The sequence below is a fragment of the Kogia breviceps genome, chromosome 3 (assembly GCF_026419965.1).
Source record: "Kogia breviceps isolate mKogBre1 chromosome 3, mKogBre1 haplotype 1, whole genome shotgun sequence".
NCBI lineage: Eukaryota > Metazoa > Chordata > Mammalia > Artiodactyla > Physeteridae > Kogia > Kogia breviceps.
Window position 1 is genome coordinate 103,020,271 of NC_081312.1, and position 13,166 is coordinate 103,033,436.

A 13,166-nucleotide genomic window follows, 5' to 3' on the forward strand; every position below is an offset into this window, starting at 1 on the left:
TTGTAGATGGGGAAACTGAGGTCTCGTCATGCACTCGCTCATTCCCTGGACTCACCCTGGACTACCAGCCGAGCTGAGGCTCTTCTGGGGCATCCTATGACCCTGGGCTGTCTCCTCGTCCACTGGGAAGGCAGACTAATGTCCACCACAAGGGGAGAATTATCAGCAAGATGTTTAACTTTGCTTCTCTTTTTTCTTCAGTTCCCAGAGCTAACTAATGGCTTAAGGAAAGCCCGCTAGCCTTTCTAATGGGGCTCTGGAGCCTGCTCTCTAGGGGGACCAGTAAGCTGTGCAGTGAGTGCAGGTGTGTAACAAAGTGAGCGAGGGTCTGAGGCAGCCGCCCTGCCTGCATTAGGGGATAACCTGCCTGGGGGTGGGAGGGCACACACTGTGGGTCTGAATTTGTTCATAACGCTTCCTACACTTCAGATATTAGCTGGCATTTATCTTTAGCCATGAAATGTGCAGGTACCCCCTCCACCCCAACACACACCTCCTGCGTGTTAACTAAATGTGAAGCTGTCCCTGCCAAGTTCAAGAGTGGAGAGAGAGCTGGGCACTGGTGGAATGAGTGGTGATGAGTTCCACCTCTCCACTTCTGCTTGGGCTGACTCTGGGGAGAGAGACAGGGAGAAGGAGTGGGCCTCGGGGGTCAGCCCTCCATTCCACCCCATTCTCCCCACCCCATTGTGTGCCCTGGGACCCTCCCTGGCCCCTGTTTCCTGGGCTGGGATGTATGGAGTCTTTGCAAGCTGGCTGGCCAGGGCTCCCCACTCCCAGACCCCTCAGCCCCCTGAGTCGGGGAGTGGATGGGTGGTCTTCTCTACCCCGCTCTCTTTGGGGGAGGAAGGAGGCTCCCAGACAAGCCAGTTTCGGGGGTGTGCATATGGGAGGAGTGTCTGGGTGTGCAGAGGCGGGGGTCCACAAGTCTGTGAGTCACTGAAATTTCCTGAGGGCACACCAGACCTCTCTTCCCACTTGCCTGATGAGCCACCACAACAATGCAGGTATTTATGGCTGGTTTTCACACCCCAGCAGGTGGTGTGAGCACACTGCATCTGAGTGTATGAGCCCATGTTTTGGTTCAGGGTGGGGGCCCCCATTATTTGGGGACTTCCAGATCTTTCCACCTCAGGCTGCCAGCCTGAGCCACATCATTTGCCCCATGGACACATTTCCATTTGGGGTTTCTCCTTCTACCCCCAAACCTCTGTGACTATCACCAGGGCCAGACCTGGCTGTTAGTCCTGGCTCCACTGACTAGGACAAGTCACCTCACTTTTCTGAGCCTCAGTTTTCTCATCTGTGAAATGGGCACAGTAACGCCCTCTGTGCGTGTTGCTTGAAGGGAGTGAGGGAACCAGCCCAAGTCTGTGTCTATCAGCTTCAGGGGTGACCAGTGAGAAGTCAGCCAGGGCTCAGCCTTCCCCTTGCTCAACCCTGCTTTGGGACCCATTTCCTGTCATCTCAGGGGCACATGCGCTAGGTTCTTTCTTGCCCTCCTGGTATCACTCACACTTCTATCAGTGCCAACCTCATTTCCCAGGTTATAGAAATGCCACAAGTAGGTGGTAGTCTACCTGCTCCAGAAGGAGCAGGTAGATACTCAGGTCTGCCCTTGGGACTCCTGGAACCAGGGTACCTCCCTCACTCACCTGCCCTCCAGGCTCTGGTCAGCCAGTTGTGGGAGGTGGGCTTCTAGGACAACATGGGCAGAGAAGGGATAGAGAGGGCAGGCATGGTCCAGGTATAGACCACAATTGTTGCTCCTCTCCATACAGCTGGAAGCCCTGAATGAGGGCTTGGGTTTTCTGTCTGTGGACTGATGGAGCTAAGAGAATGGGGGAGATGCAGAAAAGACCTGCTCAGGACACCTAACCCTGACACACACAACAACGATGACACATCACGTTTAACAGTGATACACACGGAACAGATCTGTAATACAACACCATTATCATAAAAAACCATAGCACAAAAAACTGGATACACACACAAAGCGGACATCCCTGCACCAGCTAGACTCATTATCACAACAGTGCACCCTCTTGAGCGCTGACCATGTGCTGGGCCCTGTTCCCGGGGACCTGAATAGATTATGTCATTTAATCCTCATGACACTTTGGAGCAGGTTAAGGGATTTGCCTAAGTGCTCTGCCCAGAGGGTTCCATGTTCCAGAACGTTCTCCCACTCATTACACCCACCCATTTCCCTGTCTGCAGATATATCATCCCCCTGCCCCGTCCCGTACTAGAGGGAGACGGGATAGGAGGACAAAAACCCCAGGCGTCCTGCCTGGGTGTGGCACTAGACTCTCAGGAGGGATGCCCTGGCTTCCCACATCCCTACCTGAGATTTTCCTCCGGCTTGCTGCCTCTGGGCCAGAGCTGTGGCTCCTCTCAAGGTAGAAACCCTAAACCCTCCTGGGATGGGCCCTCCCTGACACCGGGGCTATGCCTGGCGGGACGGCACACCCAAGAATGGCAGGAAAGGAGGCGCAGGCCCACGTAGCCGGAAGAGGCCCTGAGGAAGTGCCACAGACCTGAGGCTCTTGGGCTTTCCTCCCTGTGTGCCCACTCTCCACATTCCCCCATGAGCCTCTCTTTCCCTCTGTGTAGCCTGACTATTGCTGATGGTCTGCAGTCCTTATCAAGGTCTGACCTAGCTAAGGGAGAAGAGAAGTTCCTTCTCGCCTTTGAGGGTTGCCTCAGCCCCCAGTCCTACCAGGGCCCTGTGTTTCCCCTGACCCCCTGGACAGCCCTGCTTTCCCACCTGGTCCAGCCCAGGCAGCCTTCCTGCTCTCCACTCCTCAGCTCCCAGCACCATCCAGGGGGCCTGGTCAGATCCACTTGTCACTGGCCCAGGGGTCTGGCCTGCCTTTCTTTCCCCTGACCCTTTGAGAGAAGGAGGGTAAGCCAGAGAGATGGAGGGAGGGACAGACCCTCAAGGGGTCAAGGAGGGGCTGATGCTGATCTCGGGGCCATGAGGGTCTGTGGGCTGACCTGAGCAGCCCACAGTACACACCAGCCAGTGACCATACCGCTGCACCATCTACATGCTCCCCCCATTTAGTTTGGTGCAGACTTTGCAACCAGACAGATATGTTCCAGCTCCCCCTACATCTGACTTGTGATCTTGAGCAAAAGATGTCCCCTCTCAGGTTGGAGGTGGGGGGGAGCTGTCCTTAGGCCCCAGGTGAGCACCCAGCCCCAAGAGCTGTCCCTCCAAAATGCCTCCATCCCTCTCTGACCAGGCCACCTGGCTGTCACTTCAGGCACCTAGCCCAGCTGCCCCCACCCCGCTGGGCAGGTGATAGATAGGCAGGTGCTGAGGGCTGGGAGTCCTTAGGCAGGAAGGGTGCCCCTGGGAATGCCACACCACAGTGGCTGTCAGAGTGCGCTCATCTCAACAGTCACAGTGCAATGCCCAGCGCCCAGCGTGACAGTGTGAGTCTCCCACTTCCTCCCAGGGATGAGTCCAGCAGGTGTGGGGAGAGGCAGGAGGCCCCAGCTTCAGGCGTCAGCACTGACTTGCTGTGTGACCTGGGGCAGCGATGATGCCTCTCTGTGCATCTGCAAAACAGGCTGCAGTGGGACAGACCAAACCTGTACAAGATAAGGTAAGGGGTGCAGAGAGGACCCCTGGAGGAGAGGCCCAGCCCGAAGCATAGCTGATAAAAACTCTCAGGATTCCCTTCTTTCCTCAGGAAGAAGGAAACCACTGACAGAACAAACGCTCTCCTGGGGGTATTTCAGGACTGGGGAGAGGAACCCATCTGTTGCCCGAAGCCAAGCCAAGCCCAGATGTCGCCCCGTTCTGCTCCCTGTGTGGCCTCAGACAGGTTATGGAGGGCGATCTGGCTGCCTCTCCAGGGCACCTTCCCTAGTCCCCTCCTCTTGTCTTGTGTGGCCTTTGGTAGCTGAGCACACCATGGGCACCCAAGTGCCCCAATCAGGCTGCCTGGCTGCACCTCCTGGAAGAAAGCATCTTAGAGACTACAGATCCCCAGCGTGAGAGACAGTGAGGTTCAAGCTCTTCATCATCAAGGATCCAAAATGCTAGCATTCCCAACCATCACTCCTACACCTCCCCACTCCCCCTGAGGCCTCTCTCTGTTGGCAGCTCTAGCTCTAGAGCACCACCTCCATCTTCTTCCTCTGCTCCCCTGGGGTGAGGGTGCCTTGTGTGAGGTGGAGCCTGGGGTGGGCCAAGACCTGGCAGCTGGACACCTTCCGCCTCCTCGGCTGCCTCCCCCTTCCTCCTAATGTCCCAGACTCAGGCTTAAATGAAGCGTAAAGAGAGCCTGGCAGAGGGAAGCCTCATTAGGCCTGATCTAATTAGAAGCCCCCTGTGAGATTGGGGGTGGATGTGGGAGGTAGAGGAGTGTCCTATGCACAACAGCTTATGTGCACCCAGAGTATCACATACATATGCTCCTAGGACCCCCTCCACAATCCTCCATGATAGGCATGGCTATACCCAGGTAGCATGAATGGAAAGTGGCTCAGAGGGTGGGTGACTTACCCAAGGTCACACAGCTGGCAGGTGGCTTTCCTGTGATGTGCACCCTGTGTGTCTAGCCTCAGCATCCGGTTTTTCCCAGCACCCATTTGGCCTAAGCACATCAGACTGGGCAGGCCTCAGAGTTTTCCCAGCTCCTCTGTCCTCTGTGACAGGTTTGTCCAGACTCTGCTTGCCTGCTGCAGTGATGGGGAGCTCATGGCCCGTTTTGGGCTCTTTATGTCTGTGGACCTCCTGTCTCTCCCAGCACCACTGGACTCCACAGTGAGTCAGGATGTTGGAGGGGGGCAGGGAGGGGGGCAGCCAGTCTCTCTGCCTCTCTCCACACCCACCCTCATGCATCTCCCTCTGCAGTCAGGGAGGGTGTGGGGGGACCCCACGCAACGCCAAGCAGCAGGCTGCCCCTTTGTTAGTCTTGGCTAACATGCTGTTTATGGGTGCCACATGACACCTGCTTTCTTCTTTATAACTTCAATAATTTATGGGCATATTAGTGGCCAGGCGGCTGCCCTGGGTCCCAGCCAGACTGGACGGGGAGATGCAGCCGGGTGCCTCTGCCGATATTTACTCTCTCCCACCATTGATTAGTACGGAGCGCTCCTTCATTTTTGCACATAGTTACATACGCCGTTAATGGTTTGAACTCCCCTGCTCTTAAGCCCTCTGGAGAGGGGCCCTGCCTGCCCAACAGGGCTGAGCTGGTGTGAGAACCCAGCTGGTTAGAGAACCGAGCAGGCAGACACTCTCCCTACTTGGGAGAGAGATGGTGGCAGCCTCAGCCCCACACCCGCTTCTCAGCTGAGTTGGAACCATCTTGGTCATTGCTGGCCTTCTTTGGGGTCTGCTGTCTCTCCCCACCGTCCCAGGGCCTTTGCACCTGCTGTTCTCTTTGCTTGGAGTACCATCCCCCACCTTCCATCTTCTGGTTGACTCCTACTCACCCTTTGGATTTCAGCTCAGCCATCACCAGCTCCTGGTTGTCTATCCTGCCTGCCCAGTGCCTGCTCTTGTGTGTGCATGAACCCCCATGCTTCCCTTGCCTCAGCCTAGATCACGCTGAGCTGAGTCTTGTGCATGGGGCCATGGGCTCTTTGGGGCACAGAGAAAGCTGTAGTGAATGTTTGTTGAGGGTATGAATGGGAGAAGGGATGGATGAATGCCTCCACCTGCTTCAGCATTAATGAGCCCAGTGAAGCACCTCCCCCGCCCCCTCCTCCAGGAAACCTGACCTGATTGCTCCAGCCACACACATCTTTCTCTCCTCCCAACTCCTCCAGACCTTCCTGGTCAGGGCTGGGATCCCCAGAGGGCAACAAGGCCTGGACCCTCCATCTCTGCCCCTAGCACCGAACAGAGGGCAGGTCAGGGTGGAGGGAAGACAAATCCTGACAATCTCAGCTCTGCTGTGCCACCTGGGGAAGTTGCTCACCCTCCCTGATTTTGTTTCCTCGTTGGTTATGTGGGGATAATAACAGTTCCTACTTACTGGGTTGTGGTTGAGGCTTACATGAGATAATTTAGAAAAAGTACCTAATACAGGGCCCAGCATGTTGTAGGTGCTCAAGCAATATTCCTTCACCTCAACTATTGTCTGTGAACTGAGTCAATGCAAAATTGAACTGAACTGCATTGTGTTGAATTTAACCATCTTATTCACACCTTCTCTTGTCCACACCTCCTTGATTTTAGTCTCTCCTACTGTGTAGCTGGCCCCAGGCTTGGCTTATGGGGAGCCTCTGCAAATATTCCAGATTGATTAATCAACACTTTCCCAGCATCTCAATCCACACCTAGGAAGGGGGAAGGGGAAAGGGGGAAGGCGGGCAAGTCTCTCCCATGTTACAGAATAGACCGGGACCAGGGTGGTAATGTGGCCTCCCCCAAGTTAGCAATAAAGTGAGGAACAAAGCCCTGGCCTCCCACTGCACTCCAAGAAAATCTCCCTGGAGATCCTTTGCCTCAGTTTCCCCCTCTGTAAGAAGAGAGAATAATAGAATGGACCCCATGGGGTTGTTGAAAGTATTAAATGAGTGACTTAAAACCACTGTGCATGCTCATGGTAAACACTCTGGAGTATGGGGTTCAGGATAAGCCCAACTCTACCACCTTCCCTTCCTCTGTCCCCAGAGGTAACACTCCCCTGGAATCGGAGTTGATCATTCTCATGCATGTTTGTATGCTTTTCTTATATATGTAGATGTCCATACATAATTTATAGGGTTTGGGGTTTATTTTTAAACCTTATATAAATGGTACCATCTTTGGTTTTTTTCCTCAACTTTGTGTTTGTGAGAGGACCCACACTGACATGTGTGGCTCCAGCTTGTCCATTTTCATTGCTGCGTAGTATTCTACCACATGGTTATACCACATTCTGTTCATGCCTTCTCCCCGTGATGGGCATTTAGGGCTTTCCCCATTTTTCACTAATACAAACACTACCCCTGGGAACATTCCTGTGCTTGCCTTCTGTGGACGTGTTTCTCCAGGGTGTATACCCAGGAGGGTATTGTTGGGTCATAGAGTGTGCATCTCCTCAACTTTACCAGATAACCACCTAGTTGCTGTGTCATTCCTCACCCTGACAGGCAGCAGGCACTTTTCCTGCATTATCTCAATGCCCCCAGCCATACTGGGAGGAAGGAATTTTTATGCCCATTTTACAGATGAAGCATGTATTAGTTATCTATTGCTGCATAACAAATCATCCCAAAACATAGTGGCTTAAAACAACAAATATTTATTACCTCACAGTTTCTGTAGGTCAGGAATCCGGGTGAGCCTTAGTTGGGTGCCTCTGGCTCAAGGTGTCTCACAAGGATACAATCAAGACGTCCACCAGGGCGTCAGTCATCTCACGGCTGGACTTGGGGAGGGACTACTTTCACGCTTGCTTGTGTGGCTATTGGCAGGTCTCAGGCCCTCGTGGAGTGTTGGTTAGAGACATCAGTTCCTTTCCATTCAGGCTTCTCAACAGGACAGCTAATAACATGGCAGCTGGCCCCTGTCATAGTGAATAAGCAAGTGATGGAGAGAGGGTGCCCAAGATGGAAGCCACAGTCTTTTTGTAACCTAATCTCAGAAGTGATATCCCATCACTTCTGCCATATTCTGTTCACTAGAATTGGGTCAATTAGTCCAGACCACAATCAAGGGGAGGAGATTACACAAGGGAGGTAAATACCAGAAGACAGGGACGATTTGTGGCCATCTTAGGGGCTGCCTATCACAGGGCAGCTGAGGCTCAGAGAGGTGAAGTGGCTTGCCCAGTGTCATGCAGTGGTTAGAGGCAAAGCCAGGACTGGAACTCAAGACTGCTTGGCTCTAGGGCTGGACATCTTCCAAGCTGCCTTGCTGCCTTTGGCTCAAGTTAATAACAGGTTCCGACTTAATAAACAAGTCTCCTGCACAACAGAACTCAAGACAAGTGCTTAATAAATGGATTTGTTAATAGTGCTGTCTGTTTACACACATTAGCTCAAGTTCCCCCTGACATGATCCGTGGGGACAGCCGAGCCCAAACTCTTGGGAGAAGTCGCTCTGCCAAGTCTGGAGTCTAGATTCCCAAGGAGCCAGGGAGTATCCCTTTATACAAACTACGTTTTACATTTGCTTTTTTGTTTTTGCTCTCAATTTAATCATTTGGATATTGTGTGTGTGTGTGTGTGTGTGTGTGTGTGTGTGTGTGCACGTGTGTGCATGTTTAATGGCGTGCACGCTTCCCTGTGTTCTTAAGGAGAGCTAACTTCAAGGTCAGGAACATCAGTTATTCCCCTGGAGGGACTTCAGGGTGGGCAGGGCAGACGAGCCCCTTCACTGACTGGCCCCAGACAAATTTCCTGCTTCTCAGCCATTATGGATGCAGCAACCAGGCACCAAGCTCAGCACACTGAGTAGGGGCCAGCCCCAGGACCTCATCTCCCTGCGGGCTTCTGTCTTGGGTCCTCCAGGAGCCTTTTGGCCTCCCCCAATTCTCAGTGCAATTACAAGTAGTGGAGGCTGCTACCTATGTTGTTTCTAGATAAGTGAACATCACTGATGCTGGAACATTTCCAGTGGAGGCGTGGGTGATCGAGGCCCCCAAGGTGAGGGGAGGTGAGAGCTGGGGATTCAAGAGTATCCCTGCCCACCCCCACCCCCATGCCCTGGTTCCCTTCTCCAGAGGAGCGCATTGGTCCTTCCTGATGAATGGATTTCAGTTGAGTTTAATTTGCACACATCAGACTCTCTGGAATCTGGGCTTTGGGCTCTCTGAGGAAACTGGAGGAGACACAAGAACAATCCCTGCCTTCAGGGTGTTCCTGATTCTTAGAGAATGAAGAACTTGGTCCAGGCTTCTCCTGATGGGAATGCTGAAAGGGAGCTTAGGGTAGACCCCTGTCTTTACGGAGGAAGGGCTACAGGGTCAGAGGGCAGAGAGCAACCATAACAGTCAGTATAATAACCATAAAAATACCTACATTTATTAAGCACCTACTGTGTGCCAGGCCCAGCATCAAGTACTAGATATATATTTTAGTCCTTCGTATCCACAGTTTCCACATCCACAGATTCAGAGGGCCGACTTTAAGGGACTTGAGCATCTGTGAATTTTGGTATCTGTGGGGGGTTCTGGAGGGATGACTGTACATTGTCATGAGATCCTCACACCAGCCCCATGAAATGCGTTCTACTGATATTCCTATCTTACGGAGGAGGAAACTGAGGCTTAGAGAGGTGCCCAAGGATGCAAAGGCCAGCTCAAGAGCAGGAGACTGAGGTGCTTCGAGCAGGCTTCTGGAGGGAGGGGGCCACATAGTGCCCTGCATTGGAAGGGGAGTGGGTGAAAGGATTCAGGGAAGTGGGTCTAGGGTCTTAAAGCTGTTAATGATAAATAAGACATGGCTGCAGTGGGGTCTGCCAGGGAAGAGGATGCCCCAGGGAAGTGAGGGTGGGCTCTTCACACCCCTGCCCTTAGAGTCTTGGCCTCAGCCTGTAACCACAGTGGGTGTCCCTCCATGTCAGCCAGCACATCTCCACATCCAGCTGGGCCAGCCACTGTGCAAATAGGTCCCCTTCAGCTGACCCCCCCCCCCGTGACCCTCCCTGTACCAGCTTCTCCATGCAGGATGTGGCAGACCAAGAGCTAGGGTGCACCTGGACAAATGACCTTGAGTAAGTCCTTTCCCTTTTAGGTACCTCAGCCAGACCCTCCGTAACATGCCTAGGTGGGACCCTGGAGTCCCTGAGTCCCTTCTGGCTCTTAGGGAAGGACTTCAGAGGGAGCAGGAAGGCCTTAAGCCTGGGCACAGCTCCAGGCCTACCTCCTAGAGGGGACTTTCCTGCCGGCCCCCTCAGGTGTCCCCCCATCCCTTGCCCCCTCCATAGCTGCACCAGCACGGGGCTCTGACCTATGGATTTTCTGCCACTTCCTGATCCACTTCACTCCAGCCTGAGTCTTTAGGACTTCATTATACCGGCAGCCTCAGCAACCCCAACATGGAGGGCTGTGAGAGCTATGCAGGGCTTCTTCAGTGGCTCCCGGAGACTATAGGACCCCCAGCTTCTGGGCTTCAGCCTTCTAGGGACTCAGGGTCTTTCAAGGAGCCCCCTCTTGCGCCTTCATCCTATTCTCCCCATAGAACCCTGAACTTAGAGACCCCCAGGCCAAACTCTTACTGTGTAACTGGGGAAACTTTCACCCAGGGAGGGGCAGTGACTCCCCCCAAGATGACACAGCAAATTAATGAGTGCTCAGAATCAAATGTGTGGCATAAAGTGGGACATGGGTTCCACCTGCCCCACAGAGACCTCCAGATGGGTGCCAGCTCCAACCCACTTCCCCAACCCTGCTCCATGTCCCGTGCCACTTGCCCAGCCCCCACCTGCCTCCCTGGCTCCTGGTCTCTGTTTTTCTTGCTAATTAGAGGTCTCAGCCATGACTCCACTGTCCCAGACATTTTAGAGCTGTCATTAATTTCAAGTGCCTTCAGAAATAATCATCACTGTAAAACCCTGAGAGCTGCTGGGATGCAAGCGGGCAGGACCAGCACAAAGCAGGCATGCATGCAGGTCTGTGTGTGCCACCCATTTCTTCCTGTGCCACAGGGGACTAGGCCCTGCCTCCTTAGTCTCCCACACTGGGGGGAGTGCAGGGCTTGTGCTCTGATACCAGACAGACACACACAGAGCTTCAAAGTCCAGCTCTACCTCTTTCACAGAGTAAACTTGGGCAAGTCACCAGCCCTCCCAGAGCCTCAGTTTTTTCATGTGTACAATGGGGAAAGCAATCTCAATCTTGAAGTGGGATGAAGTATGTAAAGTATAGCTTAGACCCTGGCTTACGGTAGAAGCCAAATAAATGTTGGAGGGTCCTGCCCCTCCTCCACAGTCCCCTGACAAACCCATTCCCAGCTTCTCTGCTTTGCTGTGAGCACTCAGGCTGTAGCAGACTGACTCCTTGCAGCCATCAATTCCTGCTTTACTGGGACTTGCTGAGTTTTCACCCTGAAGCCAGGAACATGCTGTCTCAGGCCTGCTCTTGGGAGCTCCTAGTCTGAGGACAAAGAGGGAGGAGACTGGGCCCTTTCCTCTAAGGGCATTTCAGCCTGAGGAGGAGAGACAGGAATAGACGCAAATGGTCTTAGTTTGGTCTTGAAGCACAGGTGGAAACCAGGGAGAGGAAAGGCCGAGCAGGTGGACCAGTAAGGATAAAGGCCTGGAGGTGTGGGGGAACATTCTTCAGCTGAAGCTCCAGGGTTATGATCCCCAGGTTGTGCCAGTGAAATCTTGGACTGGGCCATTCTGATGTTCCACATTCTTCATGGCCCTAGGATCCCTGAGAGGGCTGTGTTGGGGACCGGCCCACCAGACAGGAGTGGAAAGATTCCTGTCCCCAGTGACACCCTACCCCTTTCATGGGGTCTCTGGTGACAAGGCCAGGGACCCGCACTCTCATCAAGCCCAGGCTAGACCCTCAAAAAGGCCTTTTCTCCAAATTCTCCCCACCCCCAAGCCTTCCCTTCCCCATTGTTTCCATTGGTGAAATAAGACAGGGAATGCTGGGAGGGGTCATTTCTTTTAGAGAAACGGAAGGGGAAATGGCTTGGATACTGTTCACACGGAGAACTAAGACTCTGGGGCAATTCCTCCCAGACACACAGCTCTTTGGTCATCCCTGCTGCCTCCAAGGTGCAGAGGGGCAATTGTGGACCGCAGAAGACCTCACCTCGGGACGCCAACTTCCTCAGCCAGCATCTGGGGGTTGGGGGTGGGAGCAGTGGGCTCTCCCCCATTTCTCCGTCGAGATCACTGAGGCACGGAGCAGGTGAGTCGGGGGCGGAGATACGCCGTGGCCGTGCAGTGTCTGCGTCAGCCGCCGCACCAGGAATAGCCCCCGCCCCCGCCACCGCCCCGCAGCGGGTCTGCTAGCCCGTCGGGTGCCTGGCGGAGCCTTTACGCAGGAGCGAGAGAGCGTCTATTCCTGTCTGGCTGGTGGGAGGAGGCGGCGCGGGAGGGCGGGAGCTCACGGGTAACTCACAAACAGCCGGGGTTGGGGAGCTGGGAAGCCTGGGATGGGGGTCCAGGCGGCACAGGGTTGAGGGGTCGGGGAACCGCCTGCGCTGGGCTGTTGAAGCGAAGGGGACTCCTGTGTCGCCTTCTCTCTTCCCCTCCCAGCTTTTATAAGTCCCTCTGCCAAGCCTGCCCCCTGCTGGAATTGGCCCTGGAAGGCGATTCAAATTCCCTTTCTAGGCTTTACTAGCTGTTTGACCACAGGGAAATCACAGAACCTCTCTGAACTTGGGGTTCCTTCTCTCTGTCACAGGGGGAACAACAGCGCCTTCTCCCAGGGTCGCTGCAGGATGAATGTAGAGTGCACAGCACAGCATCCTCACTTACTAGGAGGGGGCTCCAGCTAGGCCTGGCCTAGGATGAGGATGGACATAGGAGACAGGAGATGGTTCTCCAGGCATGACTGTTCAGAGCTGTGGTGTGGCTGTGAGACTGAGAAGTACGCAAACTCTGTCGAGCTAGAACAGAAGGTCTGTGCAACTCTCTGGGCTGTGTGTGAGGCTGAACAGTGGAGAAGTAAGATGGTGCTGGGGGGGAGAGGGGGGGGACTGGCGGCCCCACCATGCTAGCCAGGTAACTGCAGTGAATGTCAGACAGGCTCCATGGGGGTCAGGGCACTGGGAGCAGGATTCTCCGTTTCTGCCCCAGAGACTGAAAGGCTTTGGGCCAGTCTCCTCCCCCACGTCTGTGGCCCCCAGCCTCAGCTTCCTTTTCTGCCTGCCGGGACCCCTACCCCTAATGTGCTCATGTGATGCACTCCCAACAGTGGAGAAGGGGCGAGCATGAGGGGTGGTGTCAGCGTTGATGGTTATTCTAATCAAACTAGCTTAGTGTTAAAGGGCATCTGGCTTCAAGGAGATGGAAGGGGGTGCTACAGGGAAGGTGAGGTCCCAAGGGTCTTAGCCCACTCTGCAGGCTTTGCCAAGACACCTCCACCAGCTGAATCTCTGTATCTGCAGGTCAAGGAGCATGTGGATCTGAGGAGAGGTCCCATTCCTTGGGCCTGTCTGAGTATGTGCCTCAACTCAGGATCCCTGGACCCTTGGGGAGCCGAATCCTGAGGCTCTGTGTTGCCCTCTGCTGGTCTCTGGAT

The 13,166-nt window shown here is 54.2% G+C and overlaps 1 protein-coding gene across 7 annotated transcripts in view; it reads left to right on the forward strand.

Annotated features, from left to right (window-relative positions):
- Positions 1-13,166, forward strand: part of LINGO1 (leucine rich repeat and Ig domain containing 1) — a 200,567-nt gene that overhangs the window by 168,482 nt on the left and 18,919 nt on the right. The window lies entirely within an intron of this gene.